This window comes from Aethalodelphis obliquidens, unplaced genomic scaffold (assembly GCF_003676395.1).
Source record: "Aethalodelphis obliquidens isolate GAN/ISIS:26980383/991018 unplaced genomic scaffold, ASM367639v1 scaffold24, whole genome shotgun sequence".
NCBI classification, from domain to species: domain Eukaryota; kingdom Metazoa; phylum Chordata; class Mammalia; order Artiodactyla; family Delphinidae; genus Aethalodelphis; species Aethalodelphis obliquidens.
This window is the reverse complement of record NW_020837968.1, coordinates 17,686,251-17,705,795: the sequence shown is the minus strand read 5'-3', so window position 1 is coordinate 17,705,795 and position 19,545 is coordinate 17,686,251. Positions and strand designations below refer to the sequence as shown.

Below are 19,545 nucleotides of genomic sequence, written 5' to 3'. Positions count from 1 at the left end.
AAGAAACTCCCCACATATCTGGGTAGGGCAAAAGAAAAAAGAAAAAACAGAGACAAAAGAATAGGGATGGGACCTGCACCTCAGGGAGAGAGTTGTGAAGAAGTAAAAGTTTCCACACACTAGGAAGCCCCTTCACTGGCAGAGACGGTTGGGGGGGGGGCGGGAGGGGGAGCTTCAGCGCCACAGAGGAAAGCGCAGCAACAGGGGCGTGGAGGGCAAAGCGGAGAGATTCCCACACAGCGGATCGGTGCCGACCAGCACTCACCAGCCCGAGAGGCTTGTCTGCTCACCTGCCGTGGTGGGCGGGGGGCTGGGAGCTGAGGCTCAGGCTTCGGAGGTTAGATCCCAGGGAGAAGACTGGGGTTGGCTGCATGAACACAGCCTGAAGGGGGCTAGTGCACCACAGCTAGCTAGGAAGGAGCTCGGGGAGAGCTCTGGAACTGCCTAAAAGGCAAGAGACTGTTGTTTTGGGGTGCGTGAGGAGAGGGGATTCAGAGCACCGCCTAAATGAGCTCCAGAGACGGGTGCAAGCTGCGGCAGCACGGCTATCAGCGCAGACACGAGACACAAGCATGAGACGCTAAGGCTGCTGCTGCAGCCACAAAGAAGCCTGTGTGCGAGCACAGGTCACTATCCACACCTCCCCTCCTGGGAGCCTGTGCAGCCCGCCACTGCCGGGGTCCCATGATCCAGGAACAACTTCACTGGGAGAACACATGGTGCGCCTCAGGCTGTTGAAATGTCACACTGGCCTCTGCTGCCGCAGACTCGCCCGGCATCCGTACTCCTCCTTCCCCCCGGCCTAAGTGAGCCAGAGCCCCCTAATCAGCTGCTCCTATAACCCCATCTTGTCTGAGCAAAGAACAGACACCCTCAGGCGACCTAAACACAGAGGCGGGGCCAAATCCAAAGCTGAACCCCAGGAGCTGTGCGAACCAAGAAGACAAAGGGAAATCTCTCCCAGCAGCCTCAGGAGCCGCGGATTAAATCTCCACAGTCAACTGGGTGTACCCTGCATCTCTGGAATACCTGAATAGACAACAAATCATCCCAAAATTGAGGCAATGGACTTTGGGAGCAACTATAGACCTGGGGTTTGCTTTCTGCATCTAATTTGTTTCCGGTTTTATGTTTATCTAGTTTAGTATTTAGAGCTTATTATCATTGGTAGATTTGTTTACTCTCTTCCTTTTCTTTTAATATATATGTATTTTTTCCTTTTTCTCTTTTTGTGAGCGTCTCTGTGTATGCTTCTTTGTGTGACTTTGTCTGTATACCATTGCTTTTACCATTTGTCCTAGGGTTCTGTCTGTCCGTTTTATTGTTTTGTTTTCTTTTGTACAGTTTTTAGCACTTATTATCATTGATGGATTTGTTTTTTAGTTTGGTTGCTCTTCTCTTTGTTTTTTTTAAATTACATTTTTATTTTTAATAATATTTTTTATTTTAATAATTTTATTATTTTTTTCTTTCTGTCTTTCTTGTTTTTTCTCCCTTTTCTTCTGAGACGACTGACTGACAGAGTCTTGGTGCTCCGACTGGGTGTGAGGCCTGAGTCTCTGAGGTGGGAGAGCTGAGTTCAGGACATTGGTCCACCAGAGACCTCCCAGTCCCATGTAATATCAAATGGCAAAAGCTCTCCCGGAGGTCTCCATCTCAACGCTAAGACCCAGCTCCATTCAACGACAAGCTAGCAACAGTGCTGGACACGTTATGCCAAACAACAAGCAAGACAGGAACACAACTGCACCCATTAGCAGAGAGGCTGCGTAAAATCATAATAAGTTCACAGACACCACAAAACATGCCACCAGACGCGGTCCTGCCCACCAGAAAGACAAGATCCAGCCTCATCCACCAGAACACAGGCAACAGTCTCCTCCACCAGGAAGCCTGCACAACCCACTGAACCAACCTTAGCCACTGGGGACAGACACCAAAAACAACGGGAACTACGAACATGCATACTGCAAAAAGGAGACCCCAAACACAGTAAGATAAGCAAAAAGAGAAGACAGAGAAATACACAGCAGATGAAGGAGCAAGGTAAAAACACACCAGACCAAACAAATGAAGAGGAAATAGGCAGTCTACCTGAAAAAGAATTCAGAATAATGATAGTAAAGATGATCCAAAATCTTGGAAATAGAATACAAGAAACATTCAACAAGGACCTAGAAGAACTAAACAGAAAACAAACAATGATGAACAACACAATAAATGAAATTTAAAATTCTCTAGAAGGAATCAATAGCAGAATAACTGAGGCAGAAGAACAGACAAGTAACCTGGAAGATAAAATAGTGGAAGTAACTACTGCAGAGCAGAATAAAGAAAAAAGAATGAAAAGTACTGAGGATACTCTCAGAGACCTCTGGGGACATTAAATGCACCAACATTAGAATTATAGGAGTCCCAGAAGAAGAAAAGAAAAAAAAAAGAGACTGAGAAAATATTTGAAGAGATTATAATTGAAAACTTCCCTAATATGGGAAAGGAAATAGTCAATCAAGTCCAGGAAGCACAGAGAATTCCATATAGGATAAATCTAAGGAGAAACACGCCAACACACATATTAATCAAACTATCAAAAATTAACTACAAAGGAAAAATATTAAAAGCAGCAAGGGAAAAACAACAAATAACATACAAGGGAATCCCCATAAGGTCAACAGCTGATCTTTCAGTGGAAACTCTACAAGCCGGAAGGGAGCGGCAGGACATATTGTAAGTGATGAAAGGGAAAAACCTACAACCAGATTACTCAACCCAGCAAGGATCTCATTCAGAATCGACGGAGAAATTAAAACCTTTACAAACAAGTAAAAGCTAAGAGAATTCAGCACCACCAAACCAGCTTTACAACAAATGCTAAAGGATCTTCTCTAGGCAGGAAACACAAGAGAAGGAAAAGACCTACAATAACAAACCCAAAACAATTAAGAAAACGGTAATAGGAACATACATATCGATAACAACCTTAAATGTAAATGGATTAAATGCTCCCACCAAAAGTCATAGACTGGTGAATGGATACAAAAACAAGACCTGTATATATGCTGTCTATGAGAGACCCACTTCAGATCTAGGGACACATACAGATTGAAAGTGAAGGGATGGAAAAAGATATTCCATGCAAATGGAAATCAAAAGAAATTTTGATGAGTAGCAATTATGATGAGTAATTCTCATATCAGACAAAATAGACTTTAAAATAAAGACTATTAGAAGAGACAGAGAAGGACAGTACATAATGATCAAAGGATCAATCCACGAAGAAGATATAACAATTGTAAATATTTATGCACCCAACATAGGAGCACCTCAATACATAAGGCAAATGCTAACAGCCCTAAAAGGGGTAATCGACAGTAACACAATAATAGTAGAGGACTTTAACACACCCTTTAACCAATGGACAAATCATCCAAAATGAAAATAAATAAGGACACACAAGCTTTAAATGATACATTAAACAATGCGGCGAGCCGCCTCCGACCAGCAGAATGACGAGTCGCCACACGCAAGATTCTTCTCGTATCACACTTTATTGGAGCACAGCTTGGTTAAAGAAAAGATGGAAGGAAGACACCGCAATCCTATAGCAGTCTGCTTATATAGGGATTAAGAACATGTGTCGCTCTGTGATTGGCTTTTGCCGATGGTGCGACTTGTGAGCCAGCATCGGATAGGTCGCTACTTTAAAACCTCATTAGTATACTTAGCGCAAGCGCAGTGGCCACAGGAAGGATGACTCAGCTTACTTCAGCTTCCTGCTGCGTGGCAGTTAGCTGACCGCGCCCTACAAAACAAGATGGACTTAATTGATATTTATAGGACATTCTGTCCAATAACAACAGAATACACTTTCTTCTCAAGTTCTCATGGAACATTCTCCAGGATAGACCATATCTTGGGTCACAAATCAAGCCTTGGTAAATTTAAGAAAATTGATATCATATCAAGTATCTTTTCTGACCACAATGCTATGAGACTACATACCAATTACAGGAAAAAAATCTGTAAAAAATACAAACACATGGAGGCTAAACAAATAAAATACAAACACATGGAGGCTAAACTAAATAACCAAGAGACCACTGAAGAAATCAAAGAGGAAATCAAACAATACATAAAAACAAAAGACAATGAAAACACGATGACCCAAAATCTATGGGATGAAGCAAAAGCAGTTCTAAGAGGGAAGTTTATAGCAATACAATCCTACCTCCAGAAACAACAAACATCTCAAATAAACAACATAACCTTACACCTAAAGCAATTAGAGAAAGAAGAACCAAAAAAACCCGAAGTTCACAAAAGGAAAGAAATCATAAAGATCAGATCAGAAATAAATGAAAAAGAAAGGAAGGAAACCATAGCAAAGATCAATAAAACTAAAAGCTGGTTCTTTGAGAAGATAAACAAACTTGATAAATCAGCCAGACTCTTCAAGAAAAAAAGGGAGAAGACTCAAATCAATAGAATTAGAAATGAAAGAGGAGAAGTAACAACTGACACTGCAGAAATACAGAGGATCATGAGAGATTACTACAAGCAACTCTATGCCAATAAAATGGACAACCTGGAAGAAATGGACAAATTCTTAGAGAAGCAAACCTTCCGAAACTGAACCAGGAAGAAATACAAAATATAAACAGACCAATCACAAGCACTGAAATTGAAACCGTGATTAAAAATCTTCCAACAAACAAAAGCCCAGGACCAGACGGCTTCACAGGTGAATTCTAGCAAACATTTAGAGAAGAGCTAACATCCATCCTTCTCAAACACTTCCAAAATATAGCAGAGGGAGGAACACTCCCAAACTCATTCTACGAGGCCACCATCACCCTGATACCAAAACCAGAAAAAGATGCCACAAAAAAATAAAACTACAGGCCAATATCACCGATGAACATAGATGCAAAAATCCTCAACAAAATACTAGCAAACAGAATCCAACAGCACATTAAAAGGGTCATACACCTTGATCAAGCGGGGTTTATATCAGGAATGCAAGGATTCTTCAATATATGCAAACCAATCAATGTGATATGCCATATTAACAAACTGAAGGATAAAAACCATATGATCATCTCCATAGATGCAGAAAAGCTTTTGACAAAATTCAATACCTATTTATGATAAAAACCTTCCAGAAAGTGGATATAGAGGGAACTTACCTCAACATAATAAATGCCATACATGACAAACCCACAGCCAACATCGTTCTTAAAGGTAAATAACTCAAACCACTTCCACTAAGATCAGGAAAAAGACAAGGTTGCCCACTCTCACCACTCTTATTCAACATAGCTTTGGAAGTTTTAGCCGCAGCAAGCAGAGAAGAAAAAGAAATAAAAGGAGTCCAAATCGGAAAAGAAGAAGTAAAGCTGTCACTGTTTGCAGATGACAGGATACTATACATAGAGAATCCTAAAGATACTACCAGAAAACTACTAGAGTTAATCAATGAATTTGGTAAAGTAGCAGAATACAAAATTAATGCACAGAAACCTCTTGCATTCCTATACACCAATGATGAAAAAAATCTGAAAAAGAAATTAAGGAAACATTCACATTTACCTTTGCAACAAAAAGAATAAAATACCTAGGAATCAACCTACCTAAGGGGACAAAAGACCTGTATGCAGAAAACTATAAGACCCTGATGAAAGAAATTAAAGATGTTACAAACAGATGGAGAGATAGACCATGTTCTTGGACTGGAAGAATCAGCATTGTGAAAATGACTGTACTACCCAAAGCAATCTGCAGATTCAATGCAATCCCTATCTAACTATCAATGGCATTTTTCACAAAACTAGAACAAAAAAATTCACAATTTGTATGGAAACACAAAAGACTCCAAATAGCCAAAGCAATCTTGAGCAAGAAAAACGGAGCTGGAGGAATCAGGCTCCCAAACTTCAGACTATACTACAAAGCTACAGTAATCAAGACAGTATGGTACTGGCACAAAAACAGAACTATGGATTACTGGAACAGGATAGAAACCCAGAGATAAACCCATGCACATATGGTCACCTTATCTTTGATACAGGAGGCAAAAATATACAATGGAGAAAAGAAAACCTCTTCAATAAGTGGTGCTGGGAAAACTGGACAGCTACATGTAAAAGAATGAAATTAGAACACTCCCTAACACCATATACAAAAATAAACTCAAGATGGATTAGAGACCTAAATGTAAGGCCAGACACTGTCAAACCCTTAGAGGAAAACACAGGCAGAACACTCTATGACATAAATCACAGCAAGATCCATTTTGACCCACCTCCTAGAGAAATGGAAATAAAAACAAAAATAAACAAATGGGACCTAATGAAACTTCAAAGCTTTTGCACAGCAAAGGAAGCCATAAAGAAGACAAAAAGACAACCCTCAGAATGGGATAAAATATTTGCAAACGAAGCAACTGACAAAGGATTAATCTCCAAGATTTACAAGCAGCTCATGCAGCTCAATTTTAAAAAGCAAACAACACAATCCAAAAATGGGCAGAAGACCTCAATAGACATTTCTCCAGAGAAGATGTACAGATTGCCAACAAACACATGAAAGGATGCTCAACATCACTAATCAATAGAGATATGCAAATCAAAACTACAATGAGGTATTACCTCACACCCGTCAGAACAGCCATCATCAAAAAATCTACAGACAATAAATGCTGGAAAGGGTGTGGAGAAAAGGGAACCCTCTTGCACTGTTGGTGGGAATGTAAGTTGATACAGCCACTATGGAGAACAGTATGGAAGTTCCTTAGAAAACTAAAAATAGAACTACCATACAACCCAGCAATCCCACTACTGGGCATATACCCTGAGAAAACCATAATTCAAAAAGACTCATGTACCACAATGTTCATTGCAGCACTATTTACTATAGCTAGGACATGGAAGCAACCTAAGTGTCCATCGACAGATGAATGGATTAAGAAGATGTGACACATATATACAATGGAATATTACTCAGCCATAAAAAGAAACGAAATTGAGTTATTTGTCATGAGGTGGATGGACTTAGAGACTGTCATACAGAGTGAAGTAAGTCAGCAAAAGAAAAACAAATACCGTATGCTAAAACACATATATATGGAATCTAAAAAAACAAAAAAGGTTCTGAAGAACCTAGGGGCAGGACAGGAATAAAGACGCAGAAATAGAGAATGGACTTGAGGACACAGGGAGGGGGAAGGGTAAGGTGGGACGAAGTGAGAGAGTGGCATGGACATACATACACTACCAAATGTAAAATAGATAGCTAGTGGGAAGCAGCCACATAGCACAGGGAGATCAGCTCGTTGCTTTGTGACCACCTAGAGGGGTGGGATAGGGAGGGTGGAGGGAGATGCTAGAGGGAGGAGAAATGGGGGTATATGTATATGTATAGCTGATTCACTGTGTTATACAGCAGAAAATACGACACCACTGTAACGCAATTATACTCCAATAAAGATATTAAAAATAAATAAGTAAATAGGAAAAAAAAATGAATCCGAATGCTGAGTGCTTACTGGGGGCCAGATCCTGGGCAAGCACTTGACATTCACGCTCTCCTCTCATTCCCACACTCTGCACTGTGGAGATTTATCATCTCCATTTTACCAATGAGAAAACTGAGACTCAGAGAGGTAAGGCCCTTGCCTAAGGTCACACAGTAAGTAGCAGAGCCTGCTAGGATCCACGTCCAGCTCTGACTCTAAAGCCGCCTCCCTGTTCGTCAAAGGTGGAAGCCGAGGGATGCTGGCTTCCTGGAGAGAGACTGCGGAAACCTGGCAGCTACGCGCCTGGGAGTAAAAATGGGCTGCTTTACATTTTTTTCTCTTTTTTTTGGCGGTACGCGGGCCTCTCACTGTTGTGGCCTCTCCCATTGCAGAGCACAGGCTCCGGACGCGCAGACCCAGCGCGCAGGCCCAGCCGCTCCGCGGCATGTGGGATCCTCCGCAACCGGGGCACTAACCCATGTCCCCCGCATCGGCAGGTGGACTCTCAACCACTGTGCCACCAGGGAAGCCCCTGCTTTACATTTTATAGTGCCAGGGGTGTATAAAAATGGAAGATCTGCAGCTGGGACTGTGCCACCTTTTATGTCCTGGTGTGCAGGGCAGGGAGCAGGTACCAAAACAGTTGGACCTGATTAGTGTGTGTTCTCTCCTGATCCTCAGGAACAGGCCTCCAAGAAGCCCATTTCCCCCAGTGAGACCAAGCTCCTCCCAGATGCCATCTGTAAGTTCCAGAGGTACAGAGAAGTTAGGTAACTTTGCCAACAACACACAGCTAGTAGATGGACGGGTCGGGATTCAAAGCCAGGCAATCTGACCACAGATTTCCCAAATCCCACACTTCACAAAGGGCCTGGACTAACTGTACCGGGGTAATGCAGGTCATAAATGACTTCACAGTTCAGAGGGGGTGGTGGCTGGGAGAGAGGGGAAACTTGATGGAGGAGTTGACCCTTTAGCGACACTTGGAGGAACAGGTGGGTGGGATATATGGAGGTGATGGGGTGCAGGACCCCACTGAACAGATTAGCTTGGCTGTGAGTTTATTAATAAAAGTGAGAAGGGAAGCTTAATTAGAAAAGTAGGTTTGCTGCCTTGAACACTGACCTGGATTAAATAAAAACAGGTTGAAGAGAAGTTAGAGTCTGCCTTTCCAATTGACTTCCACATCGTGTTTCTGTACATGCAACTCTAGGGAAGGAGCTGTTTCTGCGGCCAAGACCCCTATAAAGCTTACAGCAAAATGTAATGCGTAATAGCCCTAGGAGTCCCACCAGCCTCCAGACACTGCTGTCACAAATTCAGCCAGGACCCATCACCTGGGAGGGGAGACGGTGGGAAAGAGCCAAAGCCATGGAAAGGAAGACTCTGTGGCATAGGTACAGCCTCAGGTTCAAGATTAAGACGGAGAGCAGTTACTGCGAGAAGCAAGGAAGTTAGTGGTAAAACCACCCCAAGGAACCGATAACCCAAAAATCTTTCATATGATCAGCGGTGGAATTGGGGCATCAATTATTTTTCCATTTGTTTAACAAACATTTATTCATGGTCGACCCCATGCCAAGTACTGTGTTCACATTTAAAAGCAAATATGCTGGGCTTCCCTGGTGGTGCAGTGGTTGAGAGTCCCCCTGCCGATGCAAGGGATACGGGTTCGTGCCCCGGTCCGGGAAGATCCCACATGCCGCGGAGCGGCTGGGCCCGTGATCCATGGCCGCTGAGCCTGCGCGTCCGGAGCCTGTGCTCCGCAACGGGAGAGGCCACAGCAGTGAGCGGCCCGTGTACCGCCAAAAAAAAGCAAATATGCTGATATTCTGGTAACTCGCAAAACTCCAAGCAAAACAATAAGGTCCCACTTGGTCCCCACCAAGCCCCCATTTGGGTGTTGCTGGAAAGCCCCAGCCCCGCCCTCAGGGCCCTCACTCTCCTCTCAGTGCCACACTAACGTGTGGAGGTGAGGGCCGAAGAGACTCAAAGAACACCCAAAGGAGCTCTCTCGCTCTGACCAAGGAGTCCTTCCCTGGAGCTGGCCAGCTGTGTGTGTATTCTGGGTTAAAAATCTTTTCTCATCCCTGAAACTTGAGTTTGGGGCAGAAATATCACTTTAAGCTACAGAGCAGCCATCAGAGATAAGCGCCCAACTGTTGGAAAAAAAAAAGTCCAAAAAAACAGCCCTTAGCCAAACCCTCCAAGAGTCAGCTTCAAAAAGAAGCTGCAGCCTGCAGTTCACAGGACAAAAATCAGCTTTGCCCACACATAGAAGGGATGTAACTTATTTTTCCTTTAACCCCAGATAGTCCATCTCATCTGAGGAGACTAAACAATGACCAGTCATACCTTCAAAGGGCCCTTGAACAAGAAATGAGCACAGAGATGCTGGGAATTCGGTGACCTTCTGTGGCAGAGCCTGTGAATAGCAACGCACTGAGCTGCTGCCCCTGAGAATTATTTAGATGTTCTAATGTCCAGGCAAAGGTGAGGCAAAGGCAGATCCAAACTTAGAAAAGGAAGTTGCGGCATTTTCAAGTTTTCTGAACAGCAATGATTGTGCTCGCTCAGCCGCTTTCATCACCAGAGCTCACCCTCTTTAATCAGTTCCCACGGAGATCTGGAAAATGGATAGCTAGAATGATCCCGTGTGAAATGGCTCCAAAAAAAAAAAAAAAAAAAGGGTCAGGGAGAAGCTAGTGGCTTGGCCCAAGGCTTAACGCTAAACCGGCTTCAGAATCGAGAACAGAAGTTTCTAGGGTCAGCCTTTACTCTCACAGTAGGTTCCATAGTCTGAGAAGTTGGACAATAAAATCCAAAATCTTTTTTTAACGCCTAGAATCGGCAGCATCCAGTCAGAGCTAAGAAATAAGTAAGTGTTGCCTAGTGCTGCCAGCAAAAGAAAGAAAGTGCAAAAATCTAGTTAATTACCCAGGACATGTTGGCAGACACCTCTGCTTGTCAAATTCCTGGTTGTCTGAATGGTTATTTACATCTGCATTAATTTACACTTGTGGAAGTTTTAAATATTTCTTAAGTAGCAGCAAAGCTCTTACCAGAAACTTGGCTGGTTTGGAAAAATTCCTCTTTTCCATCCCTGATTTATTCACAGGTGGAGGACACCCCGCCACAGAGCCACGACTCTTGTGCTTAGAGAAATCCTAAATGGGAATTCACACTCAGACATCATATCTAGAGCCACTGCCATCCTCCTGGCTCCGCCTGGACCCTGAGCCTGCTCCCCAGACTTCATACTCTTGCAGTGGGCAGTTCCAAGGCAAGGGCTCTAAGAAAATCTGGACACTCATTAAAACCTGAAAAAAATGGGTGAAGGTGGTCAAGAGGTTAAAACTTACAGTTATAAGACAAATCAGTTCTGGGGACGTAATGTACAGCATGGTGATTATATGTAGTTAACAATACTGTATTTTATATATGAAATTTGCTAAGAGAATAGGTCTTAAAAGTTCTCATCACAATAAAAAAAATTTGTAACTATGTGAGGCTGATTGATGTTAACTAGACTTATTGTGGTGATCATTTCACAATATATACAGATAGCAAATCATTATGGTGCACATCTAAAACTAATACTTTTTGTATTATGTCAGGGACTTCCCTGGTGGAGCAGTGGTTAAGAATCCACCTGCCAATGCAGGGGACACGGGTTTGAGCCCTGGTCCGGGAAGATCCCACATGCCGCAGAACAACTAAGCCCGTGTGCCACAACTACTGAGCCTGTGCTCTAGAGCCTGCGAGCCACAACTACTGAGCCCGTGTGCCACAACTACTGAAGCCCACACACCTAGAGCCCGTGCTCTGCAACAAGAAGCCACAACAATGAGAAGCCCACGTGTCACAATGAAGAGTAGCCCCCGCTCACCACTACTAGAAGAAGCCTGCGCGCAGCAATGAAGACCCAATGCAGCCAAAAATAAGTAAATAAATTTTTTAAAAAACTAATACAATGTCATATATCAGTTGTATCTCCATAAACTGGAAAAATAATGAAAAACTAAAACTTGACAAAAATATATTGAGGAAAAATAAAAGAAAATTTTACTTAATCATTTTGAAGTTTTCCATTCAATCAACAAATATTTAATGAGGACATACTTTGTGTCATAATTGTACCATTAGGTCTTGGAGACACAGATATCCAAAGATATATCACATCATCTCTACCTAGGAGGAGTTTACAGTTCAGTGGAGGAAAGAAACACTGGGAGAAAAGCACAATAGAATATGTGTTTAGGGGTGGATTGGGATTGAAGTTGACATTTACATAAAACTCAAATATGCAGAAACCAGAAACATTTTCTCTAAATATTTCTTATAGTCTTACCTTGTGCTCAATCCCCAATGATAACACACATACACAAATCTTAAATTTTCCAATAAAAAATAACTCAGGCTCTTCTAGATTAGAAACATTTCTTTCACGTAAAGATTCACTCACTTTCCAAGTTCAAATTTCCTATCAGCTCTCTTCCCCTTTCCAAAGGAACTCTTGCTGCACACCCACTTCCTTCTCAAGATGGCCCCAGGGTGCAGGGGGAAACTTCCTATCCTGTTGGCATCCAGCCCACATGCTGTCCCGTGTCCTTTACTGAGGTGTTTCTGGTCTCCTCTGGACACCGATTTCCTACCCCAGTGTCCACTGCCGTGGCTGAGGGCTCGCAGTGTTCTGGGGTGCTACGCTCCCCGCGAGGGCTGGCGTCCTGGGTCTCTGGCCCTCCTCCACAGCCTCCCTTGTCCCAATCCCTGACTCTTCTTTATTTCTGGCTCCTTCAGCCTGTCTATATTCCCACGCAGGCCCGTGTAAATGCCAAATCCCAGAGGGCGCACGCCTTGGCACAGGCAGCCAGAGCACAAGCCCACATGCCGGCACTACCCCGCTGCTGCACACAGTATTCATTTCCTAGGGCTGGGAAAAAGTGAGAGCGTGGCATGGACATATATACACTACCAAGTGTAAAATAGATAGCTAGTGGGAAGCAGCCGCATAGCACAGGGAGATCAGCTCGGTGCTTTGTGACCACCTAGAGGGGTGGGATAGGGAGGGTGGGAGGGAGGGAGACGCAAGAGGGAGGGGATATGGGGATACATGTATATGCATAGCTGATTCATTTGTTATAAAGCAGAAGCTAACAACAACAACAACAAAAATTCTAGGAGAGAGAAAGAATTGAGGTGAGGGACAGATGAAGATGAATGGCAAAATGTTGATAACTGTTAAATTTGGGTGATGGGTATGTGGGTTCATCATTCTCTCTACTTTTGTATATGTATTTGAAAATTCCCATATTAAAAAGTTTTAAAAATATAAAATAAAATAGATAACCAACAAGGAAATAAATAAATAAATAAAGGAGAGAGTGGGACAAAAAAGAAGCTGGAAATTATAATAAAATGCTTTTGAAACATTAAGAATGATGTAAGCAATATCAGTGTGCAAAAATATCCTTTTTAAAAGTTGCCCACAAAGATCTCAAAGAAATACGTATTCTGTGGAATTATTTCCAAGGAAAGAGTTATAAGTGAGGCTAATGCAGCCACAAGTGATTTGGAAAAACTAGCGTGTTCTAATCTGAAAGATACATAGATAGTGATGTCGATGAAAAAATTCATCAGTTGATCTAAGAAAGAAATGGAAAATTTGAAAACAAACTTATAGTTTCCAGGGGGGAAATGTGGGGGCAGGGATAAACTGGGAGATTGGGATAGACATATATACACTACTATATATAAAATAGATAACTAATAAGGACCTACTGTATAGCACAGGGAACTCTTCTCAATACTCTGTAATGACCTATATGGGAAAAGAATCTAAGAAAGAGTGGATACGTGTATATGCACAACTGATTCACTTTGCTGTATAGCAGGAGCTAACACAACATTGTAAATCAACTGTACTCTGATAAAAATTAAAAAAAAAAAAACCCTGGTAAATGTTAGGCTGTGTTTAGAACTATTATAGTACTTTTATTACTAAATTGTTGTGATTACCTATTCAAACAAAAACAAAAACAAAAAACAAAATAAATGAGCTAAGTACCAACAACAAAAAAGAAATGGAAAATTTTATTCAAGACCTTGAGGATTATAACATGGGCACAGCCTCTCAGAAAGCTCTGAGAACTTTTCTGCCTGTCAGAGGTCAGAGCACAGTTATATAAGTTTTTTGAGACAGAGGGCTGTGTATTCAATGACGTACGTATTATTGACAGTTTACACCATCCAGATCTAAATGTACAAAGCAAGTAGTGGGTCATGGGTCACCACGGTTCATTACAAGATCAAGAAGAAATGTTACCTTTTAAGGAGTTGTCTTCTTGGTGCTAGGAGAATGTTGCTCTTTATGGTTGAGCAGGTATTTGGGCCAATGGGTAGGCTTGGTTGATGCGTAATGCAGATACACAACGCACAGTGGAGGGGAGAGAGGAGGCCAAAGGGCAAAGAAAACATATTTATGTTTAAATTTTTTTGTCTTGCCATAAACTATGAATTTTATTTCACAGTGGGGTATGGCTCAGGACATCACATACGTTGGAGCAGGGAGTGGTCTAATACCAATTCACGTCCTCCTTATTCTTTTACTAAGTCTTTCAAATTGAACCTTTTTCCATTGCCATTGCTACCACCCTATATCCAAGTTCCATTACATTAAAAGTAGGGTATTGCTGGGAGATTGGGATTGACATAGACTCGCTGCTACATATAAAATAGATAACTAGTAGGGACCTACTGTCTAGCACAGGGAACTCTTCTCAATACTCTGTAATGCCCTATATGGGAAAAGAATCTAAAAGAGTGGCTATATGTATATGTGTAACTGATTCACTTTGCTGTACACCTGAAACTAACACGACTTTGTAAATCAACTGTACTCCAATAAAAATTTTTTTTAAAAGTAGGGCATGGCAATCGTAGGGGAGCAGAATCTGCCACCCCAAAATGTGTTTCTTTGGAATATTATTTTAAGCTGGTTATTTTCTAAGAAACAGCAGACTTGGGAAAAACTCTGAAAACCAAGTAGGAATGACTCTTTTGTAAGAAACATTTCCATTTGCAAGGGAAAACTCCATATGTAAGGGTATCACCCACCACTGTACCAGGAAGAGGAGAATGACCAAATTTCTAGAAACTTATCAGTAGAGAAGACTTAAATCTGCAGAATATTCTCTCCTTGTTTATCGTGCTTTTCCTGGTAACTGACTTTCCAATAACTGACTCTCCCCACGCTCAACACCCTCTTTTGTCTTTAGCTGAAGACAGTGTTTAAGGTGAGGGCTTCAGCCATTCTGGCAGTTATTCAGTTCTCCTGGGTCTCTCCCATGTATACATGTTATTAAACTTTGTTTGATTTTCTTCTGTTAATACATGTGTCATGTCAATTTAATTCTTAGAGTAGCCAGAAGAACCTAGAGGGTAGAGGAAAATTTCTTCCTCCCCGATATAATCACCTCCCATTCCAGGGTTTTTTAACTGGGGAATGCAACAAAATTCATTGGAAAGCTTTTTACAAATACAGCTTTCTTGGGCTTCACACCAGACCTCCTGAATCAGAAACTCCAACGGTGGGTGACCCCGCATAGATAGTTAGAAATGTTCCACAGCAGATTCTGAATTAGGAATCTCTGATTAGGAATCACTAACCAAACAACCTGGCCTCTTAACTCAGCCTCCACCATTGCATACCATCTCTCTGTTAACCGCCCTAGAGCATCTCTTTGATAATGTCCAAAATCATCAGAAATTCCCAATAATGAACAGGACCGTTGATACTTGGCTCCCACCCACTGATCCCATATGCATTTCTGATCTTACCTCTCACTCTCTCACAGTTTAGCCAAATAGGTCTACTCTCTGTCTGGCATTTCAACCCTTGAGCTGGGACTCCTGCCACCCCCTCATTTGGCATGTCCCCCGGTGAGGACACCCACCCCAACACACATCCATCAATTGCTCCCTAACAAATATTCCCAGTCCTTTGAGACTCACCTCATGTCCAGATTCCATAAAGCCTTCTGTGCTCACTCAGGACTCTGTCCACTGCCAGAAATGTTCTCTCTGTCCTCTGAATTCTTATAGCACTTTGTGTGGGCCTGGGGAAGGTAAGTACATGATGTGATGGAGCGGGGTGTGTCTAGGTGCACAGACTCAAGGAACCCAGAGCAATTTCTTTAAAATTTAATGTTTTTAAAATGTATGTGAGTTTTGGGACTTCCCTGGTGGTCCAGTGGTTAAGACTCTGTGCTCCCAATGCAGGGGGCCTGGGGTTCAATCCCTGGTCAGGGAATTAGATCCCACATGCCACAACTAAAGATCCTGCATGCCGCAACTAAAAAAAAAAAGATCCCACATGCCACAAAGAAGATCTCGCAAGCAGAAACTAAGACCCAGCACAGCCAAATAAATAAATAAATATTAAAAAATTTAAAATGTATGTGAGTTTTGAATTCTCCACAATTTATGGAGACCACTAATCCCTCAGGCAGATGTGCTATGTTTATTCTGAAGCTTCTGTTACCCTGGGCACATGCCGTGTACCCCAGCAATACATCAGCTGAAGTCACATGGCTGAGTGACAAAGGGAGAAAGATTTAATAAAGAGGTTTGAAATAATAAATAGATAAATGAAAAGCAAAGTCCAATTCTTATCCCTTCTATTGTTAAGAGCTGCTCCTAATGTCTAAGCTTGCAGACCTGACCATCTCAGTAATGAGAAAAAACAAAGTTTCTAGTTAGCAAGACTCAGCCCCCTTAGAAGGCATTTGGAATACCTCCTGATTTCTGAGCACGCCATTTGGTGTCCCCTACCCTGACTTCAACAGGCTTCACAAAATATTTCTTCTAAACACATACTCCTTCTCTCCAAGAGGAATTTGGGTGAATAAAGTTTCTTCCATTTCATTATATATATATGTAAGAAGAAAATTCTGTGGTGATTCATCCAGGTATGTTGCACATAAGTCACCACCCCAGATATTTCAATAACCACCACCACTATTTTAGATTAAAACTAGTCAGTAGCTACATTAGGGAGAAAAACTATATATGTTTTGTTTTTTTCTATCTTTATGTAACATACTTATCACAGCCAAACCTATGAAAGAAAAGCCCAGCTACATCTGTCACTATCGTAATAAGAAAATACTTGCCTCTAAAACTTTATGTTAACACACTAACACATTTTAGACCTGGCTATCTATGGCTATCTATCAACTATAAATAGCAGTTAAAAGAAAGAAACTCAGTCACAGCTGGAGGAGGCACAGACAGAGGGTAAAAAAACCCCAGGCCCTCAGCATATCAAAGTCAAATAGTACGTTAACTTTACAAATGCAAATGCAAAGATCATTTGGAGAAGAACCAGCTCCCGCAATCCTCCCACATCTGCTTTGCCCAATTTTTGTCAACAGTCTTCAACCATTTTTTGTGCACGCCACCCCATCATCTCTATGGATAAATGGGTTTTTTTATTGTATTTTTTTGAATTTTATTTTATTTTATTTTTACACAGCAGGTTCTTATTAGTTATCTATTTTATACATATTACTGTATATATGTCAATCTCAATCTCCCAGTTCATCCCACCACACCCACCCCTCTCCTGCTTTCCCCCCTTGGTGTCCAAGCATTTGTTCTCTACATCTCTGTCTCTATTTCTGCCCTGCAAACCTATTCATCTGTACCATTTTTCTAGATTCCACATATGTGCATTAATATACGATATTTGTTTTTCTCTTTCTGATTTACTTAACTCTGTATGACAGTCTCTACATCCATCCTCGTCTCTGCAAATGACCCAGTTTCGTTCCTTTTTATGGCTGAGTAATATGCCATTGTATATATGTGCCACATCTTCTTTATCCATTTATCTGTCGAAGGGCATTTAGGTTGCTTCCATGACCTGGCTATTGTAAATAGTGCTGCAATGAAAATGGGGGTGCATGTGTCTTTTTGAAATATGGTTTTCTGTGGGTATATGCCCAGTAGTGGGACTGCTGGGTCATATGGTAGTTCTATCTATAGTTTTTCAGGGAACCTCCACACTGTTCTCCACAGTGGCTGTACCAACTTACATTCCCACCAACAGTGCAAGAGGGTTCCCTTTTCTCCACACCCTCTCCAGCATTTGTTGTTTGTAGATTTTCTGATGTTGCCCATTCTAACCAGTGTGAGGTGATACCTCATTGTAGTTTTGATTTGCATTTCTCTAATGATTAGTGATGTTGAGCATCTTTTCATGTGCCATTTGGTCACGCTGTATGTCTTCTTTGGAGAAATGTCTATTTAGGTCTTCAGCCCATTTTTGGATTGGGTTGTTTTTTTAATACTGAGCTGCATGAGCTGTTTATATATTTTGGAGATAAATCCTTTGTCCGTTGATTAGTTTCCAAATATTTTCTCCCATTCTGAGGGTTATCTTTTCATCTTGTTTATAGTTTCCTTTGCTGTGCAAAAGCTTTTAAGTTTCATTAGGTCCCATTTGTTTATTTTTGTTTTTATTTCCATCACTCTAGGAGGTGGGTCAAAAAAGATCTTGCTGTGATTTATGTCAAACAGTGTTCTTCCTATGTTTTCCTCTAAGAGTTTTATAGTGTCCCATCTTACATTTAGGTCTTAATCCATTTTGAGTTTATTTTTGTGTATGGTGTCAGGGAGTGTTCTAATTTCATTCTTTTACATGTAGCTGTCCAGTTTTCCCAGCACCACTTATTGAAGAGACTGTCTTTTTTCCATTGTATATTCTTGCCACCTTTGTCATAGATTAGTTGGTCATAGGTGCGTGGGTTTATCTGTGGGCTTTCTATCCTGTTCCATTGATCTATATTTCTGTTTTTGTGCCAGCACCATATTGTCTTGATTACTGTAGCTTTGTAGTATACTCTGAAGTCAAGGAGTCTGATTCTTCCAGCTCTGATTTTTTCCCTGAAGAATGCTTTGGTTATTTGGGGTCTTTTGTGCCTCAGTACAAATTTTAAGAGTTTTTTTGTTCTAGTTCTGTAAAAAATGCCATTGGTAATTTGACAGGGATTGCACTGAATCTGTAGATTGCTTTGGGTAGTATAGTCATTTTCACAATACTGATTCTTCCAATTCAAGAACATGGTATATCTCTCCATCTGTTTGTGTCATCTTTAATTTCTTTCATCAGTGTCTTATATTTTCTCGAGTACAGGTCTTTTACCTCCTTAGGTAGGTTTATTCCTAGTTATTTTGTTGTTGTTGTTGCAATGGTGAATGGGATTGTTTCCTTAATTTCTCTTTCTGATCTTTCGTTGTTAGTGTACAGGAATGCAAGAGATTTCTGTGCATTAATTTTGTACCCTGCAACTTTACCAAATTCATTGATTAGCTCTAGTAGTTTCCTGGTGGCATCTTTAGGATTATCTATGTATAGTATCATGTCATCTGCAAAAAGTGACAGCTTTACTTCTTCTTTGCCAATTTGTATTTCTTTTATTTCTATTTCTTCTCTGATTGCTGTGGGTAGGACTTTGAAAACTATGTTGAATGGTAGTGGCGAGAGTGGACATCCTTGTCTTCTTCCTGATCTTAGAGGAAATGCTTTCAGTTTTTCACCATTGAGAATGATGTTTGCCATGGGTTTGTCACATATGTCCTTTATTATGTTGAGGTAGGTCCCCTCTATGCCCACGTTCTGGAGAGTTTTATCATAAATGGGTGTTGAATTTTGTCAAAAGCTTTTTCTGGGGCTTCCCTGGCGGTGCAGTGGTTGAGAGTCCGCCTGCTGATGCAGGGGACATGGGTTCGGTGCCGGTCCAGGAGGATCCCACATGCTGCGGAGCGGCTGGGCCCATGAGCCATGGCCACTGAGCCTGTGCGTCCGGAGCCTGTGCTCCGCAACGGGAGAGGCCACAACAGTGAGGCCCGCGTACCACAAAAAAAAAAAAAAAAAAAAAAAGCTTTTTCTGCATCTATTGAGGTGATCATATGGTTTTAATTCTTCAGTTTGTTAATATGGTGTATCACATTGATTGGTTTGTGTATAC

The 19,545-nt window shown here is 41.6% G+C and overlaps 1 protein-coding gene; it reads right to left on the bottom strand.

Moving 5' to 3' along the window:
* Positions 1 to 19,545, bottom strand: part of CNIH3 (cornichon family AMPA receptor auxiliary protein 3) — a 254,681-nt gene that overhangs the window by 130,558 nt on the left and 104,578 nt on the right.